Raw genomic sequence first — 15,249 nt, 5'->3', positions numbered from 1 at the left:
TTCTGTGATGCCCTCTTTACCCCATGGCTGTCAGGCAGTCTGAAATCCTTACTCCTTTTTGAGTTGAGGGGTCCTCCTAGGCTCTGAGAAGAAAGTCTCATCACAGTGAGGCTCATGTTTAGAGGGGTCCCCATCGTCCTAGCCTACCTCTGTCTCCACAAGTTTATAGCCAGAAACCTGGTTGTCTCAGGACATCTTTATTGGTTACTCCAAAGATACCTCCAATCTAACACCCTCCCTTCACTTCCCCACCAACAGCCTCTTTCTTGTGAAGGCTTCTCTCTGTGCATGGCAGGAACCCCTGACTCATTTTGGATTCTCCCATCTTCCTCAACTTCGCCATCCAATTAGTTACCCTGGTCAGTCCTGGTTCTGTCCCCAAGACAGCTTGATAACTTTTAACACATCCTTTAACCTCTCTGGGCCTCAGTTTCCTCAGGAAGGAAGAAAAGGGAGGGACAGAAAGATAAAAAGGAAGAAACATTCACTGAGCTCCTTCTCCTTGCTATAGGCAAGGAATTTGGCACCAACGAGATTGGGTCAGATCCAACCTTGCTACTTCTTAGTTTTGTGCTCTTGGCAAGATAACACATTCCCTTTCTGAGCTAGTTTCCTCGTCTCTAAAACGGGGGTGGTAATATGTGTTTTGAGGAAGAAATGACAGTGGGCCTGGCATATAGTAAGCGTTTGGTGTATGTTAGCCAGTGTGCCTGTCCTCTCTCCCTTCCTCTTTCCTTCCTTGCCTCATTGAGAGCCTGTTCAGCTGAATTTTTTCACCCAAGCAACTACTCTCCCCACAAGTGTGTGTATCGTTTGGGAGTCCGGGCTGTGAGATGAGGTTGTGAGTTGCAAAGACAACAGCTCCTCCAGCTTCTGTCGCTGGGCTACAAATGTCACGTTCACCAAACAGCAATTTCAGGGCACGCTTCTTTCCTGACTTGTTGGTACTTTTGAAAAATTAAATGGAGAGAACTTCGAGGTGCCAAGGAACATGATGAACTCATTGCAGAAGCAGAGCCAGCTCTTCCTCCACCCTCCAAAACTCTAAAATTAGACTCAGCAAACTCTGTGAGGAGAGCTCAGCCTACTCTTGACCCCAAAGCAAAGGGTATCCTGTTTGCCATGAGGTCTTGGGTAGCCCAAAGGCCTCAGTTTGGGGGACAGACCCTCAAGACTGAAGCAGAGCCTGTGACGTCTCTCCCTCCCTCCCTCCCTCTACTTCCATCTGGAACTAGATGCCACTGGAGATGCTGAGCAGTGACCAGCCAACATTTAATTGTTTCCTCTTTTAGAATCAACTTTATTGGGGCATAATTCATGTATGATAAAATGCACAAGGCCGGGCATGGTGGCTCATGCCTGTAGTCCCAGCACTTTGGGAAGGTGAGGTGGGTGGATCACCTGAGGTCAGGAGTTTGAGACCAGTGCCAGCATGGTGAAACCTATCTCCACTAAAAATACACACACAAAATAATAATAATAATAATAATTAATTGGGTGTGGTGGCGCATGCCTGTAATCCCACCTACTCAGATGACTGAGGCAGGAGAATTGCTTGAACCCGGGAGGCAGAGGCTGCAGTGAGCCAAGATCATGCCACTGCACTCCAGCCTGGGCAACAGAGCGAGCCTCTGTCTCACAAAAATAAAATGAAATAAAATGCACTCATTTCAAGTGTCCAATTCAATGAGCTTTGACAGATGTCCACATTCATAGAACTATCACCACAATAAAAACATAGAACATTTCTATCACTCCAACAATTTTTATTTAAAATTCAGAAATATTACAACCATCCAGAAATGTACAGAGATTAATATAATGAAATAATGCTTACAAATCTACCACTGAGGTTTAGCAGATGTTACTGTGTTGCTACATTTGCCGTGATTTGTCCTCATTTCTCTTTCTCTCTCTCTCCCTCCCTTCATCCCCACTCTGAGAAAGAAAGAAAATTAAATAAAAACTCTTTTAAATAAATGAAACATTATCAGTACAGTCAGAGCCTTCCTTATCCCAATGCCCATAGATAACTGCTGTCACTACCCGTGTTTTAAAGGGACATGTCTTACTCAGGTTTAAAAACTTACTGCACTGTGTATGATCACAAAGAATATACAGCTTTGTTAGGTGGGCTTTTGACATTTGTGTACAATAATAGTGTATGTGTCCTTTCGCAACTTACTGTAACTTGACATGTGCTTTTAAGATTTATTTACCTTTTTACAAGTAGATCTAGTTCATTTGCCTTAAATTAGTATTCTAGTGTAAGGTTTTAAAATTTACTAACCCAATCCCCTATTGATAGGCATTTAGGCTGTTCTCTTTCTCTTCCCAATAACATCAGTGCTGCACTGCAAATCCTGAGCCCACGAATAGGAATTAGTCTTTCAGGATATTTATCCGAAAGTCAAATTGTTGGCTTATAAGGCCCTAGGGCATGAACATCTCCAGCTTTGCTAGATATTGCCAAATTGCTCTCCCAGGTAAGAGTATTAACACTCTCTTCCTAAAAGTTCCTGTCTTTCCCACCTCCTCTGCAACATTTGGTTAGATTTTTTTCCTCCACTCTGATGTTTATGAAATAGTCTTTTAGTTGCGTTAATTTGCATTTCCCTGGTCAACAGTGAAGCTGAGCATGTATTTATAAATTTATTGGACTTTAGAGTTTCTTCTGTGAATGCTTGTGGATATTTTTATCTCTTTTTCTGTTTGCTTTTTAAATTGGATTGTAAACATTCTTTATGTATTATAGATATTAATCCCTTCTCAGTTATATGTATTGTAAATTTTTTTTCCAAGCCTGTGGCCTCTCTCTTAATTTTGGTTTTAGTGCTTTTTGGTCACAGAAATTTTAAGTTTTAATGTAGTCAAATTTTTCTCTGTGGTTTATGCTTTTTGTGAATTGTTTAAGAAATCCTTCCCTACTCCAATAACATTTCTACATTTTCTTCTAAAAGAGATAAGAGTTATTCTTCCCATTTTACGGATAAGGAAATGGAGGAAGTGACTTGTCCAAAGTTCATGGATGTAGGTGGCAGATCCAGGACTGGCCCACTGTGTGCTGATTCTAAATCCGGCATGCTTTCCTCCACTTGGGGCCCCGGCGTTGAGAGCAGGGTCTGGGAATCAGATGATCGTGGTTCAGTGTGGTCTTGACCTGTAGTGGGTGGACACTGGGCGGACCATGTCCCCTCTCTGTGGCTCCTCTTGGTGATCCTATGGTCAGGGAGGCTCACGACTTTCCCTTTGCCGGACATGTCAGTGAATACTGAGTTCCTGAAGGTCAGCTTTGGAAGAGATGTGGGGCTATATGTTACACATGGAGAAACTGAGACCCTGACTGGGGGAGAGAGTTGCTCTGGACTTGCCCATGGCTTATCCTGCCTGCCATGGGGCACAGTTCTGGCACTGCCTGGCTCCCACTCTGAACCCACTTGGGCCTTGCCACCCTGGCCTGGCCACTGGACAACAGCAGCCACCAATGGGGAGGACGCATGCCACCTGCCAGGTGACTGCACGTCTGCCCCTTGACTTTGTCCTCACAGCAGCCTTAGGGCTGGCAACTGTCACCTCCATTTTACAGAGGAGGAAGATGAAATTTAGAGAGGGTAATTGGTTTGGCCAAATTCACACACAGAGGCAGGAAACCCTGATCCCCATGATTCCAAAGCTCATCCTGTGTGGCCCAGGATCCTGCTCTGTTTTGGAGGCGACTGAGTCAACAATGGAGAAGCTGCTCCTCCTCTGATTGACCCTCAACTGTTAGAGAACCTGTGTCCCCAGCCCCACATAGTCACCTCTGCCCTGAGCCTCTCCTCAGTGTCTCAGAGCCTCAAACCCTGACTCCATCTCTTGTCTGTTTATTTATTTGACAAGAGTTTTGCTCTTGTTGCCCAGGCTGGAGTGGAATGGTACAATCTTGGCTCACTGCCACCTCCGCCTCTCGGGTTCAAGTGATTCTCCTGCCTCAGCCTCCCGAGTAGCTGGGATTACAGGCACGCGCCACCAAGCCTGGCTAATTTTTGTAGTTTTAGTAGAAACAGGGTTTCGCCATGTTGGTCGGGCTGGTCTTGAACTCCTGACCTCAGGTGATCCTCCTGCCTTGGCCTCCTAAAGTGCGGGGATTACAGGCGTGAGCCACTGCGCCCGGCTTGGTCTCTTGTCTTAAAGCAAGTAGGTTTTCACAGCTCATGGCCCATCCACGCACAGCCTCTGCCACTCCCACATCAGACTGAGTGGGCAGGGAATGTCCTACATTCATCCATTCATTCCATCACTCATTCACTTAATTTTAACTGGGCAGAGAGTCAGGGTGACGTGTGGCCTGGTCTGAGTCCTGTGCCATCTTACTTAACTCTCAGAGCCTCAGTTTCTTCTTGTATAAAGTGGGCACAATGAACACTCAACTCCTCAAACTGCTGTGAAGATTAACTGAGAGGAACAACCTGTGGTTATGATTCCACGGCCAGTTTACCGTGGGGTCTGTGACTATTGCCTCGGCTCTGCCATCTGAGCTCAGGGCTGCCTGGCCTGGAATGGAGGGGTGGGTAAGAGCACAGGCTCTGAAGCCAGAGTGCCTGGATTCAAATCCTCCCACCGCCCTGACTAGCTGTGTGATTTTCAGCAATATACTAAGCTTTTTGGTGCCACATTTCTTCGTTTAAAAAATTATGTTAATAGTAATGCCCACCTTATGACACTGACATGAATATGAAAAAAAGTTAATACACGTGAAACACAAAGAACCATGTAATTATAGACAAAATTGTGTCTCCCTCACCCCCACCCCAGATTCATATGTTGAGGCCCTAACCCTCAATTTGACTGTATTTGGAGATAGGGCCTTTAAGGAGGTAATTAGGGTGATATGATTTGGTTGTGTCCCCACCAAAATCTCACCTTGAATCGTAATAATTGTCAAGGGTGGGACCAGTTGGAGATAATTGAATCATGGGGGTGGTGTTTCTCATACTGTTCTCATAGTAGTAAATAAGTCTCGTGAGATCTGATGGTTTTATAAATGGGAATTCCCCTGCACAGGCTCTCTTGCAGGCCACCATGTGAGACATGACTTTGCTCCTCATTAACCTTCCGCCATGATTGTGAGACCTCCCCAGCCATTTGGAACTGAGTCAATTAAACCTCTTCCCTTTGTAAATTACCCAGCCTTGGGTATGTCTTTATTAGCAGAGTGAGAACAGACTGATACATAGGGTTAAACGACGTCATAAGGGAAGTGGGGGCGGGGCTAATCAGATAGGATTGATGTCCTTGTAAGAACAGAAGAGACAACTGAGATAGATCTTCCCCCCATGACCTTTCCCTCTCTTTCTTGTGTGCACAGAGGAAAGGCCACGTGAGGACACAGCAAGAAGGTGGCCATCTGCAAGCTAGGAAGTGAGGCCTCACCAGACACCAGCCCTGCTGACTCCTAATCTTGGACTTTCAGCCTCCAGGACAGAAATAAATTTCTATTGTTTAAGCCACCTAATCTGTGGTATTCTCTTATGGCAGCCTGAGCAGACTAATATGCCAAACTCATAGTAAGTGCTGAAGAAAAGCTAATTATTTGATAATAATTTTATTTATTATTATTAATACAATTGTGGTTGTAACTGAAAGACCAGATTCAGGTATCTCCTGCAATGTTGATAGAGGGGTGGCAGGGTGAGGGACTGGGGCTAGTGTCAGCACCCTGCCCAACAAAGGACTTCCCCTCCCAGGCAGCAGGTTGTCGGGGAAGCCTGGCCTCCTCTGTCACTTCTGCTTCTCGTCACCGGTGTACAGGCCTGCTCTGGGCCAAGGGTGCCAGAAGGCTTTGCCTATGCTGTTTCTCTGACCCAGTGGCCTCTCCTTTTTCAATTGCCTAACTCTGATGCCCCTTTCAGACCTGCCCCCTAAGGCACCCCCTTAGACGTTAGTCAGTAACAGGAGAGAAGATTGACAGATTAGGGGTGGGGGCATGGGAAGTTCTCTTCTGATTGTTTCTCTTTCTTTTTCAAAATAAAAAGCAAGGTCAACAGCTGAGAGTGGGAGGGGGTGGGAGTTGGAGATTTGAGGGAGGGGAGATAAGGAATACAGGTTATCTTACTTTTGGTTGCTCAAAAGCAGAGACCCAAAGACAAGGATCCCAGAGCATGTAGTTTATTTGAAAGGTGATCCCAGGACAGCCAGGTAGGGGACTAGTGGGGTGAAGCAGGAAGGGAAAGGAGCCAAGCCCATTACCATGGTGGGCAGCTGAATGCAGATCAATCCCACTGGGCTATCGTGGGCACCACCCAAGATGGGAGGAGACTGGAGTGATCTACATTCCAACTAGGGGTGGTTTTTGCTTAAAGGTTGCTCCTGGTTGAGAGGTCAAATCTCTGCCCCCACCCCCCAAGTCCCCAAGAAAGCCCTAGCCATGCAGATGAGGGCAATTAGCATTGGGGCAGCAAGGAAAGGGTACTGGCTAGGGGTGGTGAGTGGGACCCTGCCAACATCTGCTCTGGTGAAGGAGTGAATTAACCAGTAGTAAGTAGAGGTCCCTCAGGGCTAATGGTGATTGATTTAAAGTGAACCAAAGAGTATAAGTTGTCAAAGGACCTTAGTCATTGTAGACTACCATGCCTGGCTAATTTTTGTATCTTTCATAGAGATGGGATTTCTTTGTGTTTGCCAGGCTGGTCTCAGACTCCTGGCCTCAAGACTGGCTTACAGACGACGTGAACTATAGGGCTCCCAGAAGAAAAGACACTTTTCCAAAATCACTCTTAGCATGGTCAGGATGGCAGGTCACATTCCTTTGGAACCTTGCACAGAAGAAAAAAAAAAAACCTTTTAAAGCAGTTTTTAGTATACAAAAGTAAAACATGATTATGGGAGAAAATCCAGAAAATATGGACAGAAAATTTTAAATCACACAGAAACCTGTAATCCAGAGACAACCACTGTCAACAATGGATCTGTATCTTTCTAGTCTTTTTCCTAAGCCTATGTGTATCCATATAGTTTTTTTTCAACAAAATTTCAATCACATTATACGTAATAGAACATACTGTCCTCTAACATGATTTTTTCATGTTACAGTATAATCATGTTTCTCTTTCCATAGCATTGAATATTTTTCTGCATAAATGTCTTGGGTCACGCAATATTCCATTGTTAAACACTGAAATACTGAAATTGTTTGCATTTTTCCATTATTATAAATACCACTGCAATTAATTTCCCAGAAACTCACTCTGAGCGCGACCATGAATATTTCCTAAGAATAAATCCCTAGGAATGGAATTGCCAACTCAAAGGGTAAGCACTTTTTAAGGCATTTATTTGACAATTTGCCAATTTGATAAACTTTGTTAACTTTGGAAACATCATGACTATTTATTCAGTTGCTCAGTCCAAAATTCTTGAGTCATTCTGTGTATAATAGTTCTGTACTTTGTGGTAGGATTTCTGTAGGGTCCTTTGAAGTGGGACATACAAAGGTGTGTTCATTTGCCGTTTTGATAACACTGCCAAATTATCTTCTGAAAGTATTTAACCAAATTGAATGTTCTTATCCAAAAACACACTATTTCTCTCTCTCTCTTCTTTTTTTCTGTTAAATACTTCAGGAGAATTAAATTGCTGTTCCTTTCTCATAGACATCATCCACATTATAGACTTTATTCTTAGGTATCTTTTGAGTTTTATTGCTGGCATGAATGAAATTTTAAAAATTGATTATATTTTCTAGTTGGTCATTGTTGAAAACCTAAGAAAACTATAGATTTTAGCATATTTATTTATTTATTTTATTTTTATTTTTATTATGCTTTAAGTTCTAGGGTACATGAGCAAAACGTGCAGGTTTGTTACATATGTATACACGTGCCATGTTGGTGTGCTGCACCCATTAACTCATCATTTACATTAGGTGTATCTCCTAATGCTATCCCTCCCCGTTCCCCCAACCCCGCAACAGGCCCCGGTGTGTGATGTTCCCCACCCTGTGTCCAAGTGTTCTCATTGTTCTATTCCCACCTATGAGTAAGAACATGCGGTGTTTGGTTATCTGTCCTTGCGATAGTTTGCTCAGAATGATGGTTTCCAGCTGCATCCATGTCCCTACAAAGGACATGAACTCATCCTTTTTTATGGCTGTATAGTATTCCATGGTGTAAATGTGCCACATTTTCTTAATCCAGTCTGTCACTGATGGACATTTGGGTTGGTTCCAAGTCTTTGCTATTGTGAATAGTGCCGCAGTAAATATAGATGTGCATGTGTCTTTATAGCAGCATGATTTATAATCCTTTGGGTATATACCCAGTAAGGGATGGCTGGGTCAAATGGTATTTCTAGTTCTAGATCCTTGAGGAATCACCACACTGTCTTCCACAATGGTTGAACTAGTTTACGGTCCCACCAACAGTGTAAAAGTGTTCCTATTTCTCCACATCCTCTCCAGCATCTGTTGTTTCCTGACTTTTTAATGATCACCATTCTAACTGGTGTGAGATGGTATCTCATTGTGGTTTTGATTTGCATTTCTCTGATGACCAGTGATGATGAGCATTTTCTCATGTGTCTATTGGCTGCATAAATATCTTCTTTTGAGAACTGTCTGTTCATATCCTTCACCCACTTTTTGATGGGGTTGTTTGTTTTTTTCTTGTAAATTTGTTTAAGTTCTTTGTAGATTCTGGATATTATCCCTTTGTCAGATGGGTAGATTGTGAAAATTTTCTCCCGTTCTGTAGGTTGTCTGTTCACTGATGGTAGTTTCTTTTGCTGTGCAGAAGCTCTTTAGCTTAATTAGATCCCATTTGTCTATTTTGGCTTTTGTTGCCATTGCTTTTGGTGTTTCAGTCATGAAGTCTTTGACCATGCCTATGTCCTGAATGGTATTGCCTACGTTTTCTTCTAGAGTTTTTATGATTTTAGGTCTAACATTTAAGTCTTTAATCCATCTTGAATTAATTTTTGTATAAGGTGTAAGGAAGGGATCCAATTTCAGCTTTTTACATATGGCTAGCCAGTTTTCCCAGCACCATTTATTAAATAGGGAATCCTTTCCCCATTTCTTGTTTTTGTCAGCTTTGTCAAAGATCAGATGGTTGTAGATGTGTGGTATTATTTCTGAGGGCTCTGTTCTGTTCCATTGGTCTATATCTCTGTTTTGGTACCAGTACCATGCTGTTTTGGTTACCATAGCCTTGTAGTATAGTTTGAAGTCAGGTAGCATGATGCCTCCAGCTTTGTTCTTTTGGTTAGGATTGTCTTGGAAATGTGGGCTCTTTTGGTTCCATATGAACTTTAAGGTAGTTTTTTCCAGTTCTGTGAAGAAAGTAATTGGTAGCTTGATGGGGATGGCACTGAATCTATAAATTACCTTGGGCAGTATGGCCATTTTCACGATATTGATTCTTCCTATCCATGAACATGGAATGTTCTTCCATTTGTTTGTGTCCTCTTTTATTTCACTGAGCAGTGGTTTGTAGTTCTCCTTGAAGAGGTCCTTCACATCCCTTGTAAATTGGATTCCTAGGTATTTTATTCTCTTTGAAGCAATTGTGAATGGGAGTTCACTCATGATTTGGCTCTCTGTCTGTTATTGGTGTATAGGAATGCATGTGATTTTTGCACATTGATTTTGTATCCTGAGACATTGCTGAAGTTGCTTATCAGCTTAAGGAGATTTTGAACTGAGATGATGGGGTTTTTTCAATATACAATCATGTCATCTGCAAACAGGGACAATTTGACTTCCTCCTTTCCTAACTGAATACCGTTTATTTCTTTCTCCTGCCTGATTGCCCTGGCCAGAACTTCCAGCACTATGTTGAATAGGAGTGATGAGAGAGGGCATCCCTGTCTTTTGCCAGTTTTCAAAGGGAATGCTTCCAGTTTTTGCCCATTCAGTAACATAATGGCTGTGGGTTTGTTATAAATACCTCTTATTATTTTGAGATACGTCCCATCAATACCTAGTTTATTGAGAGTTTTTAGCATGAAGGGCTGTTGAATTTTGTTGAAGGGCTTTTCTGCATCTATTGAGATAATCATGTGGTTTTTGTCTTTGGTTCTGTTTATATGATGGATTACGTTTATTGATTTGCATATGTTGAACCAGCCTTGCATCCCAGGGATGAAACCAACTTGATTGTGGTGGATAATCTTTTGATGTGCTGCTGGATATGGTTTGCCAGTATTTTACTGAGGATTTTTGCATCGATGTTCATCAGGGATATTGGTCTAAAATTCTCTTTTTTTGTTGTGTCTCTGCCAGCTTTGGTATCAGGATGATGTTGGCCTCATAAAATGAGTTAGGGAGGATTCCCTCCTTTTCTATTGATTGGAATAGTTTCAGAAGGAATGGTACCCGCTCCTCTTTGTACCTCTGGTAGAATTCGGCTGTGAATCTGTCTAGTCCTGGACTTTTTTTGGTTGGTAGGCTATTAATTATTGCCTCAATTTCAGAGCCTGTTTTTGGTCTATTCAGGGATTCAACTTCTTCCTGGTTTAGACTTGGGAGGGTGTATGTGTCCAGGAATTTATCTATTTCTTCTAGATTTTCTAGTTTATTTGTGTAGAGGTGTTTATAGTATTCTCTGATGGTAATTTGTATTTCTGTGGGATCTGTGGTGATATCCCCTTTATCATTTTTTGTTGTGTCTATTTGATTCTTCTCTCTTTTCTTCTTTATTAGTCTTGCTAGCAGTCTATCAATTTTGTTATCTTTTCAAAAAACCAGCTCCTGGATTCATTATTTTTTGAAGGTTTTTTTTTATGTCTCTATTTCCTTCAGTTCTGCTCTGATCTTAGTTATTTCTTGCCTTCTGCTAGCTTTTGAATGTGTTTTCTCTTGCTTCTCTAGTTCTTTTAATTGTGATGTTAGGGTGTCAATTTTAGATCTTTACTGCTTTCTCTTGTGGGCATTTAGTGCTATAAATTTCCCTCTACACACTGCTTTAAATGTGTCCCAGAGATTCTGGTATGTGGTATCTTTGTTCTCACTGGTTTCAAAGAACATCTTTATTTCTGCCTTCATTTCATATGTACCCAGTAGTCATTCAGGAGCAGGTTGTTCAGTTTCCATGTAGTGGAGTAGTTTTGAGTGAGTTTCTTAATCCTGAGTTCTAATTTGATTGCACTGTGGTCTGAGAGACAGTTTGTTATAATTTCTGTTCTTTTACATTTGCTGAGGAGTGCTTTACTTCCAACTATGTGGTCAATTTTGGAATAAGTGCGATGTGGTGCTGTTGATTTGGGGTGGAGAGTTCTGTAGATGTCTATTAGGTCTGCACCAAGCAGACCTAATAGAATCTGGGTGCTCCTGTGTTGGGTGCACAGGATAGTTTTATATTTAGGATAGTTAGCTCTTCTTGTTGAATTGATCCCTTTACCATTATGTAGTGGCCTTCTTTGTCTCTTTTGATCTTTGTTGGTTTAAAGTCTGTTTTATCAGAGACTAGGATTGCAACCCCTGCTTTTTTTGTTTTCCATTTGCTTGGTAGATCTTCCTCCATCCCTTTATTTTGAGCCTATATGTGTCTCTGCGTGTGAGATGGGTCACCTGAATACAGCACACTGATGGGTCTTGACTCTTCATACAATTTGCCAGTCTGTGTCTTTTAATTGGAGCATTTAGCTCATTTACATTTAAGGTTAATATTGTTATGTGTGAATATGATCTTGTCATTATGATGTTAGCTGGTTATTTTGCTCATTAGTTGATGCAGTTTCTTCCTAGCATTGATGGTCTTTATAACTTGGCATGTTTTTGCAGTGGCTGGTACCGGTTGTTCCTTTCCATGTTTAGTGCTTCCTTCAGGAGCTCTTGTAAGGCAGGCCTGGTGGTGACAAAATCACTCAGCATTTGCTTGTCTGTAAAGGATTTTATTTCTCCTTCACTTATGAAGCTTAGTTTGGCTGGATATGAAATTCTGGGTTGAAAATTCTTTTCTTTAAGAATGTTGAATATTGGCCCCCACTCTTTTCTGACTTGTAGAGTTTCTGCCCAGAGATCCACTGTTACTGATGGGCTTCCCTTTGTGGGTAACCCCACCTTTCTCTCTGGCTGCCACTAACATTTTTTCCTTCATTTCAACTTTGGTGAATCTGACAATTATGTGTCTTGGGGTTGCTATTCTCGAGGAGTATCTTTGTGGTGTTCTCTGTATTTCCTGAATTTGAATGTTGGCCTGCCTTGCTAGGTTGGGGAAGTTCTCCTGGATAATATCCTGAAGTGTTTTCCAACTTGGTTCCATTCTCCTGGTCACTTTCAGGTACACCAATCAGACGTAGATTTGGTCTTTTCACATAGTCCCATATTTCTTGGAAGCTTTGTTCATTTCTTTTTACTGTTTTTTTCCTCTAAACTTCTCTTCTCGCTTCGTTTCATTCATTTGATCTTCAATCACTGATACCCTTTCTTCCACTTGATCAAATCAGCTACTGAAGCTTGTGCATGTGTCACGTAGTTTTTGTGCCATGGTTTTCAGCTCCATCAGGTCATTTAAGATCTTCTCTACGCTGTTTATTCTAGTTAGCTATTCATCTAATCTTTTTTCAAGGTTTTTAGCTTCTTTGCTGTGGATTTGAACATCCTCCTTTAGCTCAGAGAAGTTTGTTATTACCAATCGTCTGAAGTCTACTTCTATCAACTTGTCAGTCATTCTCTATCCAGCTTTTTTCTATTGCTGGGGAGGAGCTGCATTCCTTTGCAGGAGAAGAGGCACTCTGATTTTTAGAATTTTCATCTTTTCTGCTCTGGTTTCTCCCCATCTTTGTGGTTTTTATCTATCTTTGTTCTTTGATGATGGTGACGTACAGATGGGGTTTTGGTGTGGATGTCCTTTCTGTTCGTTATTTTTCCTTCTAACAGTCAGGACTCTCAGCTGCAGGTCTGTTGGAGTTTGCTGGAGGTCCACTCCAGACCCTGTTTACCTGGGTATCACCAGCAGAGGCTGCAGAACAGCAAATATTGCAGAACAGCAAATGTTGCAACCTGATCCTTTGGAAGCTTTGTCTCAGAGGGGCACCTGGTTGTATGAGGTGTCTCCCAGTTAGGCTACTCAGGGGTCAGGGACCCACGTAAGGAGGCAGTTTGTCCGTTCTCAGATCTCAAACTCCATGCTGGGAGAACCACTACTCTCTTCAAAGCTGTCAGACAGGGACATTTAAGTTTGCAGAAGTTTCTGCTGCCTTTTGTTCGGCTATGCCCTGCCCCTAGAGGTGGAGTCTACAGAGGCAGGCATGCCTCCTTGAGCTACGGTGGGCTCCGCCCAGATCGAGCTTCCCTGCTGCTTTGTTTATCTACTCAAGCCTCAGCAATGGCGGATACCCCTCCCCCAGCCTTGCTGTCGCCTTGCAGTTTGATCTCAGATTGCTGTGCTAGCAGTGAGCAAGGCTCCGTGGGCATGGGACCCTCTGAACCAGGCATGGGATATAATTTCCTGGTGTGCCGTTTGCTAAGACTGTTGGAAAAGTGCAGTATTAGGGTGGGAGTGTCCCGATTTTCCAGGTACCCTCTGCCATGGCTTCCCTTGGCTAGGAAAGGGAATTCCCCAACCTCTTGGCCCCCTTGTGCTTCCCGGGTGAGGCGATGCCCCGCCCTGCTTTGGCTCACACTCCATGGGCTGTACCCACTGTCCAACAAGCCCCAGTGAGATGAACCCAGTACCTCAGTTGAAAATGCGGAAATCACCCATCTTCTGCGTCGCTGAGGCTGAGAGCTGTAGACTGGAGCTGTTACTATTCAGCCATCTTGGAGGGTGACTTCAGCATATTTATTTTTAATCTGCCTGCCTTACTGAATCTATTATTATTTCTAACAGGTTTTCAATTCATTTTCTTGTTTTTTTTCCCTAGGTAGAAAATAATAAAATGTTTAAACATTAATCATTATACTTATTTTCCTAATAGTTGTATCTCTAATTTCATTCTCTTGCCTAGTGACATTGGTAGCACCTCCAGAAGAGAGAGCAAAACCAGTGGTAGCACCAGCCTCCTTAGTCTTTTCTCAGATTTAGGGGTAATCTCATGTGTGTCTTCCTTTTGAGAATGATGCCAACACTCATTTGATGTACATGTGCCAATGTTTTTGTTGTGGAACTATCTTTCTATTCTTGTTTTATGAAACATTGCCATCAGGGATAGATATTACTTTTAAAAATTGTATTTTAGGGCCATGCGTGGTAACTCACACCTGTAATCCCAGCATTTTGGGAGGCTGAGGCGCGTGGATCACTTGAGGTCAGGAGTTCAAGAACAGCCAGACCAACATGGTGAAACCCCATATCTACTAAAAATACAGAAATTAGCCAGGTGTGGTGGCACGTGCCTGTAATCACAGCTACTCGAGAGGCTGAGGCAGGAGAATGGCTTGAACCCAGGAGGCAGAGATTGCAGCGAGCCAAGATCATGCCACTGCACTCTAGCCTGGGCAACAGGGCAAGACTCGGTCTCAAAAAAAATAAAAAATTGTTTTTTAGGTATTTATTGAAACTTTTTTCTTTTTATATTAACAGCCTACGAAATTTTGAATAACCCTTCCTTATTCTCACAATTTTTCTTTTAATGTCCTGTTTAGTTTATTTGCTGCATGTATATTCATAATTTATAGTCTTCCATTTTGTGCTTGTCTACTTTTAAAATATTTAATTCTGCATAATTTGTAAAATTAATTGAAAATTTTCTTTATGCATTGGGACAATTTAAATGGCAACACATTTCTATGATGTTTGGATTTTTGAAAGAGTTCTCCTTCATCTAATGTTATCATGGTTCTGCTTTCTGCTTGTTTGTTTTTCCTAGAACAATTTTTTTGAACAAGTTTTGCTGGTCCTCTTACTCATAGTCTTTCGGAATCATTTTATTTTACTTAAGTGTTTGTGGAGTTATATTTTATGTTTTAATTTAAGCTTTTAAAAAAATCTGTGTTTATTCCATTTTCATTTGTTGTCATAATAATTTCTGTTTAAAAACGTTCTTAGGTTATTTTGTTTGTTGTGATTCATCGCAGTATAATTTGCTTTGTATCTTTTGCTGTACTGTTCATAATTTTTACAGTAATTGAATGCCCATATAGATTCTGCTTTTAGATCTGTTGATAATTGAATAACTTGATTAATCCTCGTTCTCCAATTCATGAGTTTTAGAAGTAAGGCCTTGCCCTTTGTCTTTCTCTATGAACAAGAAGGCCAGCTGCACGTTTTTGATTCCTCTCATTCTCTCCTCTGTCAATATCAATTCCAAATCCACCTCACCAGATTTGTG

At 41.9% G+C, this 15,249-nt stretch overlaps 1 protein-coding gene across 1 annotated transcript in view; it reads left to right on the top strand.

Annotated features, from left to right (window-relative positions):
* Positions 1 to 5,523: 5,523 nt before the first annotated feature.
* Positions 5,524 to 15,249, top strand: part of LOC105496389 (TOX high mobility group box family member 2) — a 203,196-nt gene continuing 193,470 nt past the window's right edge. Inside the window, exon 1 of the mRNA XM_071079261.1 lies at positions 5,524 to 5,546. The gene's annotated coding sequence lies outside the window, so the exon portion shown is untranslated. The remainder of the gene's footprint in view (positions 5,547 to 15,249) is intronic.

This window comes from Macaca nemestrina, chromosome 15 (genome assembly GCF_043159975.1).
Source record: "Macaca nemestrina isolate mMacNem1 chromosome 15, mMacNem.hap1, whole genome shotgun sequence".
In the NCBI taxonomy this organism is placed as follows: Eukaryota; Metazoa; Chordata; class Mammalia; order Primates; family Cercopithecidae; genus Macaca; species Macaca nemestrina.
Note: the sequence above shows the minus strand (reverse complement) of the source record. Positions and strands in the feature narration are given on the sequence as shown.